General features: G+C 39.6%; 1 protein-coding gene across 1 annotated transcript in view; it reads left to right on the top strand.

Moving 5' to 3' along the window:
- The window catches only part of EPHA4 (EPH receptor A4), a 148449-nt gene extending 143269 nt beyond the window's left edge, over positions 1 to 5180 (top strand). The window contains exon 18 of the mRNA XM_006266068.4: positions 2661 to 5180. The gene's annotated coding sequence lies outside the window, so the exon portion shown is untranslated. The remainder of the gene's footprint in view (positions 1 to 2660) is intronic.
- Positions 5181 to 14521: the final 9341 nt, after the last annotated feature.

Below are 14521 nucleotides of genomic sequence, written 5' to 3'. Positions count from 1 at the left end.
ATGTCTCCACATTACACGATAGTGTTACTCGAGGAGATTGGACACTTTTGTTAGATCATAATAGATCTGGATGCATTAAGGCTCCAGTTTCACTGATTCTAAAGACTTTTTACACTATTCAGTTTGTATGAAGAGAACTTTAAGTGTCCTTAAATTACACTTACATGCCTTTTAAGATTTCCTTATGCATTGCCAGAATGGTGCAAAGCAGTGATTGGAAACCTCTTCAGACTGTGGGCTAGAATGAACCAGTTCAGGTTAGACATGGGCAGGCATGAGAACCCAGTTGCTGCTGCCATTTCCCTGTGGCAGCATAGGATAGTGGCTGACGCTGCAGCCCCTTGCTGCAGAAGCCCCATGTCTGCAGGCCAGATTAAATGGGTCTGACTTGCAGGTTGTAGGTTGCCAGCCCCTGGTGTAGATGAGCAGGCCCATTTTTGGTTTGATGACATTGGAGAACAGGACATTCAGGACTCAGAATGTTTAGCCATTGCATTTCAGATGTGAATGAGCAGTTAAAGCTAGGTGAACTTCACATTTCTTCCACTGACTCCCACCTTTATTCTGAAAAGCAGCTTGTTCCCAAATGCAGAAAGCTAAATATGGACCCTGTCAAATCCTGACAGCTTAGTACAAACCTTTTTTTTTTTCTTTCCAATATTACTCATTAAAGCTTTTCAATTCAGGAGAAATTTGAGATTTATTTTTAAAAACTACTTAAACCGTCAGGTTTTAACACCATTTTGCTAAAGCATGTAAAGCTGGATATTCATTTTAAAGATGTGACATTTCTACTTTACCAGCAAAAACCGTTTGTTTCTTAAGTGCACAGACATTTTTGGCTTCTTTCTGTAAACTCATTAGAGAAAGTCAAGACTGTCTCCTTTTAAATAAAAACAAAATGCACACAATTTTCTGGCCAATTTGGAGAATTGTGTTGTTGACATCTTGTAACAACAGTTCAAAATACTTTTAACATTTTTCTTTTAAAATGAAAACTGAAGGCAGTTCAGATGCTAGATTTTCAGTACTGCTATTCATGGCTATAACTTGATGGTGATCAAATGAGTAGCAAAAGGACATGAATATTATTTTAATGGGAGGCGGCAGAAGACTAAACAAATAATAACTGCAGTGCATTCAGGGAACATAGTTATAGTATGCAGTTATTAGCTAGAGAGAGCATGTGTGCAGCAAAATGGGCAGTGGAAATTGGAGTTTAAAAGAAAAATGGTGGTGTTCCCTTATTTAAAACATACCAGTTATATTTATTCCAGTATCCTGAGACCGGCAAAGTAGTGAGAACAATCACAGTGATATGTAGCTTGCTGATTTAATCATTCATGGTTCTTTTTCAAGAATAGAATTTCTACGAAGATATTTGCATTGGGAAAACACCAGTGTGTCAATTATGCTGCAAGGAAAGGGAAGCGTCTTAGTAAAAAGTGTTACAAAAGAAGCTCATTTCAGCAACCTCCCCAATAAAACTAGAAGATGTTTTATTTTTTTACAAGGTTTTTCAGAGAAAATTTAATAAAAATTGTTGTCATTACGAGAAAGTTACAACTGATTATAAAAATGTTTTTCTTTATTGGAATTGTTAAATGTTTAATTATGAAATAGAAATCAGCCTTCTTGTGCCTGCAAGGAAATATACAGTTGTTTTGCTATATCCCTTTTGTACATGTGTATATACCCACACAGACACGCATACAGAAATATTTTGAGACACTTTGTAGCTCTTTAGGGACAAATTAAATTGCCACTAATTCAGTCAACAAAGATGCTTGTGAATTCCAAGATGGCATCACTGACAAGTTGTCTGCATTTATACACTTGAATCGCACGTCCCTTCTCTTTTGGGACAGGACCATATTTAGTCCATTTGAAAGCCATTTTCCCTACCTGTAGAAAATACTATTGAATCCATTGCACTACATCACCCAGTTAAGATGACTGAAAATAAGTCCAGGATCTTTAATCTTATCCACTGTCACTATTACCAGGATATTGCTACTTAAAACTGTGTGTTAGGAAAGGTCATGGTAGGTTAAGAAATAAGAGTTGCTTCTTTGTATCATTTCTGTACATGTCCATAAAACACACATACACACACAACATTGAACTGCATATATTCTCCAGCAGATATAAACTATTTATATAGCCTTTCTTTCTTCCTGGAACTGGTTCCTTCCAATGAGGTCTCCCAATAATTTTTTTTTTAAAGATGAATATCCCTGATTGTAGAAGTCACAGTGACATCCTTTTGGCTAGAAGAGTTGGTATGTGATCAACTTCTTGTTGATACTAAATGCTTCTGAACACTGTAGACAGAAGTCAGTTAATCAGAAATACTACATCTTTAAGGTACCTTTCCTTATTAAAATATTTATTTAACTTATTTGATGAACCCAAATACAGTCTTCATGCTTAAGCATAGAAAATTCTGTTTAAAAAATGTAATTGTGCTCTTGTACAAGACGGCCAGTCCCCAAACAGTTCCCAGCTAAACCCTGCCAGTGGTAGAGCTAGCTTGACCAAAGGAAAGATGCAGCAGTACTTTTGTTAGAAAATCTAAATGGCTGCCATGTCAGTTAACATAGCTGTGTTGCCTGGTATTTTGCATGTTGTTTAATGGGTTGGTGTTTCCCTTTTTTCAGGGAAAAGAGGTTCTGCTTCCAATAGCCCTTCCTATTGATCATATTGACCATGGAAGAACATAAAGACCAGCCTTGAAGCCTTCCAGATTCCACAAGCACAGCTTCAACAGCACTGATTCTGGGGAACACAGACACTGAATAAGCAACATCAGTCCCTGGAGAGTGTGACTCTTAATTTTATTTTTTTTTTTCTTTTGGCATTGAAACAATACAAAATGATGCTAAGATTCAGCGTCTGTTCTCCAGTTGTCACTTGAAGAATGTACTGTATCAAAGCCCTGCAGACTTCTTTTTTTTTTTCCTTCTCTTCCTTCTGATGGTTTTATTTATATATTTTGAAGGTTTTTTTTCCCTCTGTACGTCATTGATGCATCCTGTATAAGTGCAAGTGACCGAGCTCTACAGGTATTAATTACTATGGACACCAGGTCAGGTGCCACAACACAGAACCCAGTTCACATGAGCTGCCTGTATATGTTGATGAAGTGACATTTTACACAAAATGTGCCACTGCAGTGATATAAATATATTTTTCCCTAGAATGGATAATGAACTTATCTCTTCTGAATTGTGTGTGTGTGTGTTCGCGTGTGTGTGTTTGCGTGTATGTCACCTTAAGTAGAACTTCCTGTGAAAGTGCCGAAAGCATCTCTGGGACCTTTGGATTCCATTCATTCCTAGCTGAAGAGTTATATGAGAGAGCAGGCCTATAGCTGGTGTCTGCAGTGGTAGTAAGAAATCACAAAAATGTTTACATTTCTGTATTTGTAAATGTCTTTTGTAGCTGCCACACTAACCTTAATGACTAGTCCGGCAGCCTGGAACAGGGGCATTTTCACTTTAGTTGTGGAGGGATAAATTATATGATCCATAAGGGCAATTAAAAGATTTCCATCAATATCACTTATTCTTATCAAAGCCTGTTCAAAACCACCAGTTTCTTGATGAGAAGATAAGGAAGCTGATGCCTCTTTCTATCTGTTGGTAACCCTGAACTGAACTCTTAAGTAGCCTTTCTTTTCTGCAAATAGGATTTTAAAGACTTGTTGAATGAGAAAAAATATATGCAATTCTTATCCATTCATAGAATCACATTGTTCATTATACCAGCTGGGAGAAGGTAGTGTCCTGTAGCTGGCAGTGAAACACTTTGTTTTCTCCCAGCATGATCATGGAACAAAAAATGTGAGGGACATTTAAGATTACAGTGATAAGCAAAAGGGTTGGAAAGTTAGTCATGTTCCTCGAATCTGTAACTAAAGGCTAGGAGAATTGATGTAGAAGCTAATTGTTATGGCTCAAGAAATAGGCTAACAACCTACCAGTACTACCTAGAAAAAATTATTGAGTTTCAAAAATTCACTGTAAAATATTCATGAAGTTGAGTTGTATGCTAGGCTCTGGGGAAAGTGCTGCCATTCCACATTTTGAACTGAGCAGCTGATATGCTCAACCCTCCTTCTGGTTGTAAAGAACTGATGATGTCTACTGAGGTGGCAGTACAGCACAGCAAACTATAACAGGACAAATGATCAGTCAAACATACTTGGGGCGTGGGGGGCGGGGGAGATGGATGAGCCACGTTAAAAGAATGTGCAACATTCAGTGGAGCAAACAGTGGTGTCTCCAGCTTTTTTCTATTTCCTGCTCCTTTCCTGGCTATTTTTAATTCATTATTAATAAGTATAGTTGGTCTCATGAACAAAAAAATAAAAGTCAATATAGTGGGGAGGGAAGGGTGGGGCAAGTTAATGTAGCCATGCTGAAGGCAGAAACCAGACAGAACTAGTAGGGAGCCAGGAGGCAGGAGCTGTGTTGCAAACCCAGCAGATGCACATTGCTGTCAAGTGGTACAAATGGAGCTGGGTTAGAATATAAATTACTACAGAGTTTGCTTCCATTTTATCCTCATTACAGAAGATGTCATCAACAGGACTCTGACATGAAAGCCTCTGTTTAAGAAGACATTGTTCTGCTCACCACACCACCGATTGATGTTTGTCCAGGTTTCTTGCTGTACTAACTTTGTGATGGATCTATGTACTAAAAATATATATGTATAGAAAACAAAAGGCTGGTTTTCAACCAGTAAACAGGACTTAAAAAGCAGTATTTTATTTTATGTGACATTTTCATAACCAGAAAAAAACATTCTGAAATACTAATCAGACAAATAAAAAGAGAGTGCATTTATTTTTTTGTATCACTGCAAGTATGTTGGAATACACAAGGACTGTGGTTAAAATTAGAATGTATGAGGCATATTATAATTTAGTTCATACTGAAAAAAAATTCTAACAGAGCATTTCTTGAGTCATGCATTTGAATGATCTCTGGGTTAGACATATAGATTTTTCTATTTTGTTTTAATTTGTAATTTTTCCCCTCCATGAATTTAGGTACACATAACTTATGTCATTTATTTATGGTCTTTTATACCTAGTTTGTAAAATTGTAAAATAGCAAACAATGCAAAGGTTTGCATTTGAGAACAATAAAGTAGTTGCTGTACAAACCTCAGATGTGGTCTTTGTTAATTATTGCTACCATTTATTATTTATTCTCTACTGAGAGTAGTCAGTACCACTATAAAACAGGAAAACTCTTGGTCCCCGTCTCCTGAGTGGCTATATTTCTGTACTGAATTTGACACACATGCACTCACTCCATTCATTTTTGAGATTGTAATTCCCACATGATTTTCAACATTATTGTAAGGTGTTTCTTAACATTGTAGAAGATGGTGCAGTGGGCAGAAGTGCTGCAGTCATCTTTCTCTTGTTCATATCCCCAGTTTTACTAGTGGAGGGTTAGCAATGTGAGTGGGGACTTCTGCCTGAATAAGGAGTGCATATGCATATCTATTATGTATATTGTTGCATAATAGATATGCTCCCTTTTTCCAACTTCTTTCATGGTTGCATCTAGTCATGTTGCTATCTAGTCTTATAGGCAGAAATCCTAGCCCCTGTTTACATCAGTTGGGGCAGAATTTCATCCGTAATGTGGGACCAGTATCCAGGCAATTCTCAACTTACTGAGTTACTACCCATTGATGGACACTATTATTAACTCATTTGCTACGTTTGTAGGGTAAAAAGTAGATTCTGTGACAAGGACTTGAGAGACATGGACAATAAGAGGAAGAAAGGAAAGGAAAAGGAGGAAAGAGGAAAAAGGAAAAAGAAGAAATTAGGAATTGAGGAATGCAGTACAGAGAAAATGGCAGGGGGTAAGGCTATAGAGGCTGTGAGCCTTTCTGCAGTGGAAAGTGTCCAAGCGAAGTTGAGTACAACTGGAGGATCCTACCGATGGACAAGGAGGTATTCATTTCCATGTGTTAAAACTAAGGTTGAAATCTTCGGGAACTAGTTTTGAGTGCTATTGTCTGATTTTTTTTCATCACTTAAAAATAAGTGTATACTGAAAAGAGCTTTGAATTTAACTCTTGGAATTGAGTCAAGTCTCCCACCTTCATTAATACAAGCAAACCTTGCTGAAGGGTATAGCTGTATAGTCGTAAGTATCAAGTTTTGAAACGCACAGACTTTCTGGAACCACAATTTACAATCCACTCAGGGTTGACTTAATCATCCTGGGTAGAGAGGTTACAATCTATATGCATTTCATATGTCCCATGGAAAATGAGGTGGTTCTCCTGAAAATTTACTCCTCAATATTTATTTAACATCTGTCCTCTCCATTTGGAAAACATACTGGGCCAAATTCATTCTGGATAAGACTCTGCTGATGTCAGTGGAATTGCAGCATCCTTTATATGTAGTATAGCATTTTAAGAGGCTGTGCACTGTGAGCATTTGTAATTGATACAGAAAACTGAGCAACTGGATGCTTTATTATTTATTTATCATTCTTTCTAAAGAGAGACACTGCACTGACTAGAAGACAAGAAGTAAGATTTACAAAATCTATTGAGGTTTTTGGAATTTGTTTTAGTTTTGCATTGTAATCAAATAAATCCTTCAAGATTTTTAACAAATTGTATTGTGTCAAAAATGTCTGTTTTGGATCAAAATCTCAGCGTTTCTCTCTCCCTGCCTCCAGAAAGTCCACTTTGCATCTGAAAAACTCTCTGATTAAAGCTTTCAGTAAAATGGAGAAATAGTCATAGTTGATGACTTTGATGTAGTGGTTTTAATGAAAAAAACTTGTCAAAATGTTTCTGACCAACTTTTTCAGTAGATACTATAGCAAATTCTGTCTGTCTTATGAATTTGAGAGAGCTCAAAGTACACAAGCTGCCAGTAATATATAAGCATGCCTTTGTGCTCTTTACTGACAAACTATATAACTTGCTGCATGTGGATTGTGTGTTGACTAATATATAAAAAAACATGACTTATCTTGAGATGCCAGGGCCATTCTGGTCATATTAAAAAACAAAAAAACAAAATGGATTTTGACAATTACAGAAAATGCACATGATACTCTAAATCAACAATGTGATTAAAACTGGAGCTATATTTGAGGCCTTGACCTCAGTTATTTTACCCTTTCCCTTTTAAGGAAGTACCCTTGGGCCATTGACTGATTCTATATTGAATGGGAAATGGACCTCTGACATATCTTATTTCTGGCAGTGGGCTTGAACATAATTCTTTGTTTATCATAGCCTTGTAGAAACTTATATGAATATGCATGAGTTTTCCTTAAAAATAAAATTAAAACCTAAAGCATTCCATCCCAATCAACTTAGTAAAACATACATTTTACATGCACAGATGGGAAAAGTAACCACAGGAATACTCTGCAGCAACTTGCTTTAATATGTATATAAAGCATGCATTATATACATAATAGATAAGGGTCAATTATCCCCTGTTAAACTGGTGTGGATTACTAGCTTGTAACCAGACTGACATCATGTAATGAGATCCATGTTTTTGTAGTGTTTTGCTACTTATTCATGATTCTGTTCCATAAAACACACTGTATAAAATGGCTCAAAGTGGCTCATGTACTTCAGAGCCAGCATTCAGTGCTGTTCAGCTTTTGAAGATTATTACATGTCAAACATATTGCACTGATCAACAAAACAAGAACACTCTGAGCCTGAATCTCATTTCACTTCAAGCAAGGCATCAAGGGTCAGATTTTTAAAGGTATTCAGGCACTGTGCAGACATGAGATATTTAGGCCCAGATTTTCAAGAGATATAGGCATTGCTTTGCTGAGTGAAGCAATCAATGCCTAACCACATGTAGAGCCATAGGCGGTGGAAGGCTGGGACCCCAAACTTAGCCCCCCAAACTAATTTTGTGGTGGCTGGTGGCAGCACCATCGTCCCACAGTGCCCGGCGTCACTCGGCACCATCACCATGCCCTGCCGCTGCAGCACCATGGCCGGTGCCCCCACCACATGCCAGCTCCATAGCAGCCCTCAGCTCCCCAAATAATATTTTCTCCCGCTGCTACCATGTAGGCCTTCTACCTAACTGAATTTACAGCCTTGATTGATATGTTTCCTGGCTGCTTAAGGTTCTTATTGAGTGCCTGGGGACAGTTAAAGTGTCCAAGAAAGGGAATTTCAGAAGCTGGCCATCTGGGAAGGGCACCAGCTAAGCTAGCCAGGAGCAAAATGCAGATGAGAGGAGGAGGAAGGGGGTGTTTAAGCACCTTAGTGGCTGACCTAGTATACCTGATTGATAGGCACCTCTCTCTAGCCTTCATCTACTTAACATCTTCAGCCACAAACCTTCTCCTGGAGTTCAGCTTTTACATATCAGACTTTAAGTAGCCCATGTCCTAGCAACCAAAACAATGTCTCATCTCTCCTCTCTCTCCTAAATATATTTAGTATCTCTTTCATGTTCTCCCCACATTTCTCTGTGCCCCAGCAGTCCTGCATATAAATAATAGATTGTTCTACCAACAGAGGGTAATCTGCATTCAATTCTTCATGGTCTGGCAAATAACAGGTTTTTGTTGCCCTGTGATCATGCCTGGCTAGTGAGACAGGCATTCTGCATAACTTAAGATTTCTATTTCAGAACCACTAGGACTTCAGCTTTTGGCGTGAGGTTCTTCTTGGTTTGGCATCAAGACTTAAGACTACTTTGCAGTGTTAGCTGGGAGGAATGTAGGTGCTTTACTCTTAGTTGGCACCTATATGGTGATTTTTAAAAAGTCTGTGTCCCCATGGTGTGGGTTCATCTTCCTGTTTAGCCATCCTTTTAAAAATTCGTGCCTAGTTAGAGTTTTGGGAATGAGTAGGTACAAAACACCAGCTGAGAGATGTCTTCAGAAGTGCTAATCTGCATACCTTCAAAAGTCAGGTCCTGCAAGCATAGATTAGTGATGAAGATATATGTTGAACAGTCAATGAATGAAACAGAAATATTTAGAAAATAATAGTTTGCAGCATTTACCATATTCTATATCTAGTTCTGGATTTTTAAGTCAATAAATTGATGGTTTTTTCCCTTTAGGCTATGTCTATACCAGTAGGTTCAATTTTAATTTTGTTATCATTCCACTGTAAACCCATATGTTAAATCCCAACCCTAGTAGTTTCTCTACCAAATTCATTTAAGCCAAACCCATCCCAGTGCATTTAGAACTCATTTACTTGCCTCTGTCCTGAAGTACAAGAAGTCTCCCAGCACCAATCCCACAATTCCCTGTTTCTGGCTTCTTGCCTTTCCATACTCAATTTCCTTTCTCTGCTACTTGTAAGTAGAAAGCAGTCTATAGATGTCTTCCTAGAAGAGATCTATAAGGTAACTTGGGTTACCTTGTAGTGCTATGCTCAAGGAATGAGAAGCTACAATCTGCATGTGCTACAAGGTATGATATAGATACCTGTGGCTCTCTGGCTTTGACTGAGAAGAAACTCAGGGTTGATGAATAACTTCTGATTTTTGCATACTTAGAATGTTTTGAACAATTATTGCCTTATTACTGTCTCATTATTTTGCTGCATATATATTACAGCCACATATCTCAACTGGAACACTTAAGAAAAGGGCTTCACTTGTTTTGTGAGGTTATAATGAATTATAAGTATTAAACAGCTGTCTCTTTCCAGTTTTGTGTTGGCTACCCTTCATTTATGTTTTTGTCTCTTCTTCAGGATTAAAATTAATCCATTGTATTGATTCTTTTCCTTCCTAGTTAAAAAGGCTGGTGACTTTCTTTAAGCATAACATCAAACTGTACTCAGCATCTGATGCTGATATAAGAAATTACAGGTAAAGTAATTGAACTGGTCCTTCATGTGATGCATGCTGACTGCAAAGGAGCCACATTAATTTACACCAGCTAAGAACCCGGTTCTTCAGCAATACATTATGCAAAAGCGTATTATCACCTTTATTTCTTTTTAAATGAAAATAGATTAAAAATTTGGAAGAAATATCACAGTAGCAATTGAGTGCTCAAGCCACCATTCTTCAGTTGTTTGGTGCATTTTATGGGGCCTTTACACAAACTTTAAGTACTCATGCAGTATCTTGGTAGGTTTAAATATATTGGTATCTAACATATGACAGGTTTTTGAAAGGTCATAGAAATCCTCTCTTTTTCTACCAGATTCACTCTCAGGTTCATCTGGTGACTGCAGATGGATTTTTTTATTTGGCCAACTGGCTAGAATTGCAACTTTTGATCCTTGGAGATGTCATTTCTAAGAACTGTCTTAGAATGTTTTGCTACCATTATTGTGAGGCACCCATGCTTTTCATCAACACTGGATCTCTACTATATTGCAGAGGGGGAAATTAGCAGAGGTTGCAGGGGTGGGGGGAGGTCAGGGTTTTTTTTCTTTCCTTTTCTTTAAATAAACCTTGTATCATTAAATGAGTTTCAAGCTTGGGTAGAAAACCAGGTGTATGTGAACAATTACCTAACAAATGAAACATGTAGCAGACTGTTCAGTTATGCTTGGAGAGCCAAAGTAAATGATTGAGCCATAATACAGGGTCTTTAGTTGATCCACAGACTGTTCACAGAGGACAAGGCAACCTAATAACCCAACTATTGTTTTTCAAAATTATTGGTGCTTGAAGTTTTAGATGATACACCCATGATGCTGCTGTTTCACTTCTTGTGATTCATCCTGCTGATGGATATACATTTCCATCTGCAATGGAAATGTTGGCAGGTGAGCCTATTTTGGTAATGATTATCTGATATCCAAAGTAAACACCTCCACTCTCCCTGAACCTGAGTGTATCACTAGAATGACCCAATACGTGCTGTACTACTGAATTCAAGTTTTTCTCCCACCTTCTCCTTAATGTAGCTCTCATTTCAGTTTTCATCTAATTTTGTTCTTTATGCTGTGGGTCTTTCTTTTGCTGAGTTAAGTCCCCTTGAAAGCTACTTCAAACTTGCTTTGAGCTGTAGATGCGATTAGTTTTGGAGTTCATTTTTCATCCTGATTTGATTGAACCTTTCACTAGCTTTTTTTTTTTTTAATTGGTTTGGAAAGTGGGTGGAGTTGAAACAACAACAGAAATCAATTGTTAACTGCTAACTCCAGTTAGCATTGAGTACCTGAATACTTCAGTTGATTGACTGCAGGACTTCTATGGAGTAACTGTTTTTATACTAATGAAGTCTTGGAAATTACTTGTAAGTTGCATGGTAAACCTATGTTTGTACTGAACTGAATTACATTAATATTTAAATTGGATAAAGTATGGATGAACTGGTTCTCAGCTGTACCAGATTGGAACTGGCATTTCTTTACTTGTCATAATCAATGCACTTTGAACACTTAAGAACTACTTTTATGGATCCTTTGAGAAGTCTCTATACTTTCTTAGACAGTAAATGTCCTTTAATAATGTTCAGCAGCATCTATCTAGATTCATAGATTCATAGATGTTAGGGTCGGAAGGGACCTCAATAGATCATCAAGTCCGACCCCCTGCATAAGCAGGAAAGAGTGCTGGGTCTAGATGACCCCAGCTAGATACTCGTCTCACCTCCTCTTGAAGACCCCCAGGGTAGGGGAGAGCACCACCTCCCTTGGGAGCCCGTTCCAGACCTTGGCCACTCGAACTGTGAAGAAGTTCTTCCTTATGTCCAGTCTAAATCTGCTCTCTACTAGCTTGTGGCCATTGTTTCTTGTAACCCCCGGGGGCGCCTTGGTGAATAAATCCTCACCAATTCCCTTCTGTGCCCCCGTGATGAACTTATAGGCAGCTACAAGGTCGCCTCTCAACCTTCTCTTGCGGAGGCTGAAAAGGTCCAGTTTCTCTAGTCTCTCCTCGTAGGGCTTGGTCTGCAGGCCCTTGACCATACGAGTTGCCCTTCACTGTACCCTCTCCAGGTTATCCGCATCCTTCTTGAAGTGTGGCGCCCAGAATTGCACGCAGTACTCCAACTGCGGTCTGACCAACGCCCTATAGAGGGGAAGTATCACCTCCCTGGACCTATTCGTCATGCATCTGCTGATGCACGATAAAGTGCCATTGGCTTTTCTGATGGCTTCGTCACACTGCCGGCTCATGTTCAACTTGGAGTCCACTAGGACTCCAAGATCCCTTTCCACCTCCGTGCCACCCAGCAGGTCATTCCCTAGGCTGTAGGTGTGCTGGACATTTTTCCTCCCTAGGTGCAGCACTTTGCATTTCTCCTTGTTGAACTGCATCCTGTTGTTTTCTGCCCACTTGTCCAGCCTATCCAGGTCTGCCTGCAGCTGTTCCCTGCCCTCCGGCGTGTCCACTTCTCCCCATAGCTTTGTGTCATCTGCAAACTTGGACAGAGTACATTTCACTCCCACGTCCAAGTCGCTGATGAAGACATTAAAGAGTATCGGTCCAAGGACCGAACCCTGCGGGACCACACTGCCCACACCCTTCCAGGTCGAGACCGACCCATCTACCACGACTCTCTGGGTGTGACCCTCTAGCCAATTCGCCACCCACCGGACTGTGCAGTCATCCACATCACAGCCTCTTAAAGCTAGTAAAGCTTTCAGAGAAAGAAAGAGGAAAAAATCTTCATTTTTCTCCCATATGGGCGCATCAGCATATTGTTTCAGAGATGTGGGTAGGGAGCTGGTGCAATCTTGAGTATTTCATATTTATGGGTCAAGGTAGTGCTGTACTAATTTTTAAAAAGTCTGCCTCCAGGGTAATGAATCAGAAGCCAAAGGGCTAGCTTCTGACTGCAATGACATTGTAGCAGCTACAGATAGGCCTGAATGTGAAAGGCAACCCCCTGTTCTTTTCCTGGTGGGGATCTACCACACAGCTCAATGGGAACAAAGGGTAAAGTATTTTTAAATGTCTACCTGGTCCTATCATTTTTGCAAGCACTAGCTATGTAGGTACCCTAAACTAGCTACTGCTCTGGATGGTGCTGGTCCCAGTTTCCCTAGGGAGAGAGAAATTGTGGGTGATTAGGGAATAGATAGACAGATCTAAGAGACAGAGGGAGGAGTATGAGCATTTTGGTGTGTGTCTTGGCTCCTGGAGGTTACTCAGTACAGTGTTAGGCTATTATGCTATAGGCTTGGTTATAAGCACATGCTCATGCAGGTTGGTATGCTTAAGGCTGAGAAGATATTGAAAGGTGATGGGCAGGTTAGTATTTTAAAGGCTATGATCTACCCTCAGTTACACCGGGGGAATTCAATAATTTTGGTAGCGTTACATTGTAAATGGGAGCCTTTGGCCCTTATCTACTGTTTCAGTGAAAATAACACAGCAAAATTGTCTTAGTCTAACTTGAACAATCATATGTTTGTAGTATTTTTAGCTATCATTATGCAAACATGCAAATTTGCAACCTACTAGTTCTAGTATATTGGCTGGTATGAGCACTGAAGGAGGCAAGGCTTCAACTACCTTCGGGTGAATGAATAATTAGCTCAAATTTTGGCTTGATGGGGTGCAGGGGAATTAATCTTTTACAAAGTTCTATTTGAAAAGGGGAACAATTTTGGTAATATTCAGACTGAACATATGAGGCCTACTTCTAACCTGCGCTAAACTGGGAATAACAACTAAAGATGACACAGAACTGATTTGAGGAGCAGGATTAAAGAAACAGGTTTGCTGTTTAAAACGTTTACCTCAGCCCAAGAACTTACCGATCTACCTCCGCAAGGCCTTTGTGCAAATGCTGGGCTATTTGATGAACTGTAGGGAAGACACTTTCCTCTTTTGCTGAAGTCATTTGCCAACATTCATAGTCTTACAGGAATGTTTTTGATTGGGTCAGTGGATTGGTGATGAGCTAGTGACCCTTTCAATGGGTGCATCTGCATGTATAGTTAGGGAATCTGGATAAGCTCTGGTGCAGTTCACGCTGGTCAGCTACTCCTAGGCATAGCGTCTTTACATATACCTGGGACTGCAGCTCTTTGAGCTGGGGCAGAGCAGGCCTAGGCTGGTAGGGTATTCACGGGGGTCAGCCCCAGGCTCTGGGTGTCAGCATCAGGTGGTGGAGGGGCTGGCTGGGACATGAGAGTGCTGAAGTGCAGGGTTGGGCAGCAAACAGCCCCCACACTTTTGCACTCTCATGCCCCAGCCAGCCTCAGCCACTGTCTACAGAAGCATTTTGTTGCAGTTAATCACTATCTTACAGCAGAGCTAATCTACTTTGCCCTAATACCAGTTCTTGTGTAGGCTGACTCTTTACTGCAGAGCTAATTAGTCAGCTCGGTATTAAAGGCACATGTGTAGATACATCCAGTGTAAGCGTTTCCTGCCTCCATACATATAGGCTTCAAACCAATATCCTAGCTGCTATATTTGCAAACAGGGAAGTACCTGAGGCCAGAGGATTTAGCTCTGGCCCATCATGCAGTCTAGTCCTTGGTCAGTAATCTCTGTCATCTGGCTTTACTAAAAGAGAATTGGTAGTTCTTTCTGTTAAGCCTTGAA

This window comes from Alligator mississippiensis, chromosome 7 (genome assembly GCF_030867095.1).
Source record: "Alligator mississippiensis isolate rAllMis1 chromosome 7, rAllMis1, whole genome shotgun sequence".
In the NCBI taxonomy this organism is placed as follows: Eukaryota; Metazoa; Chordata; order Crocodylia; family Alligatoridae; genus Alligator; species Alligator mississippiensis.
Note: the sequence above shows the minus strand (reverse complement) of the source record. Positions and strands in the feature narration are given on the sequence as shown.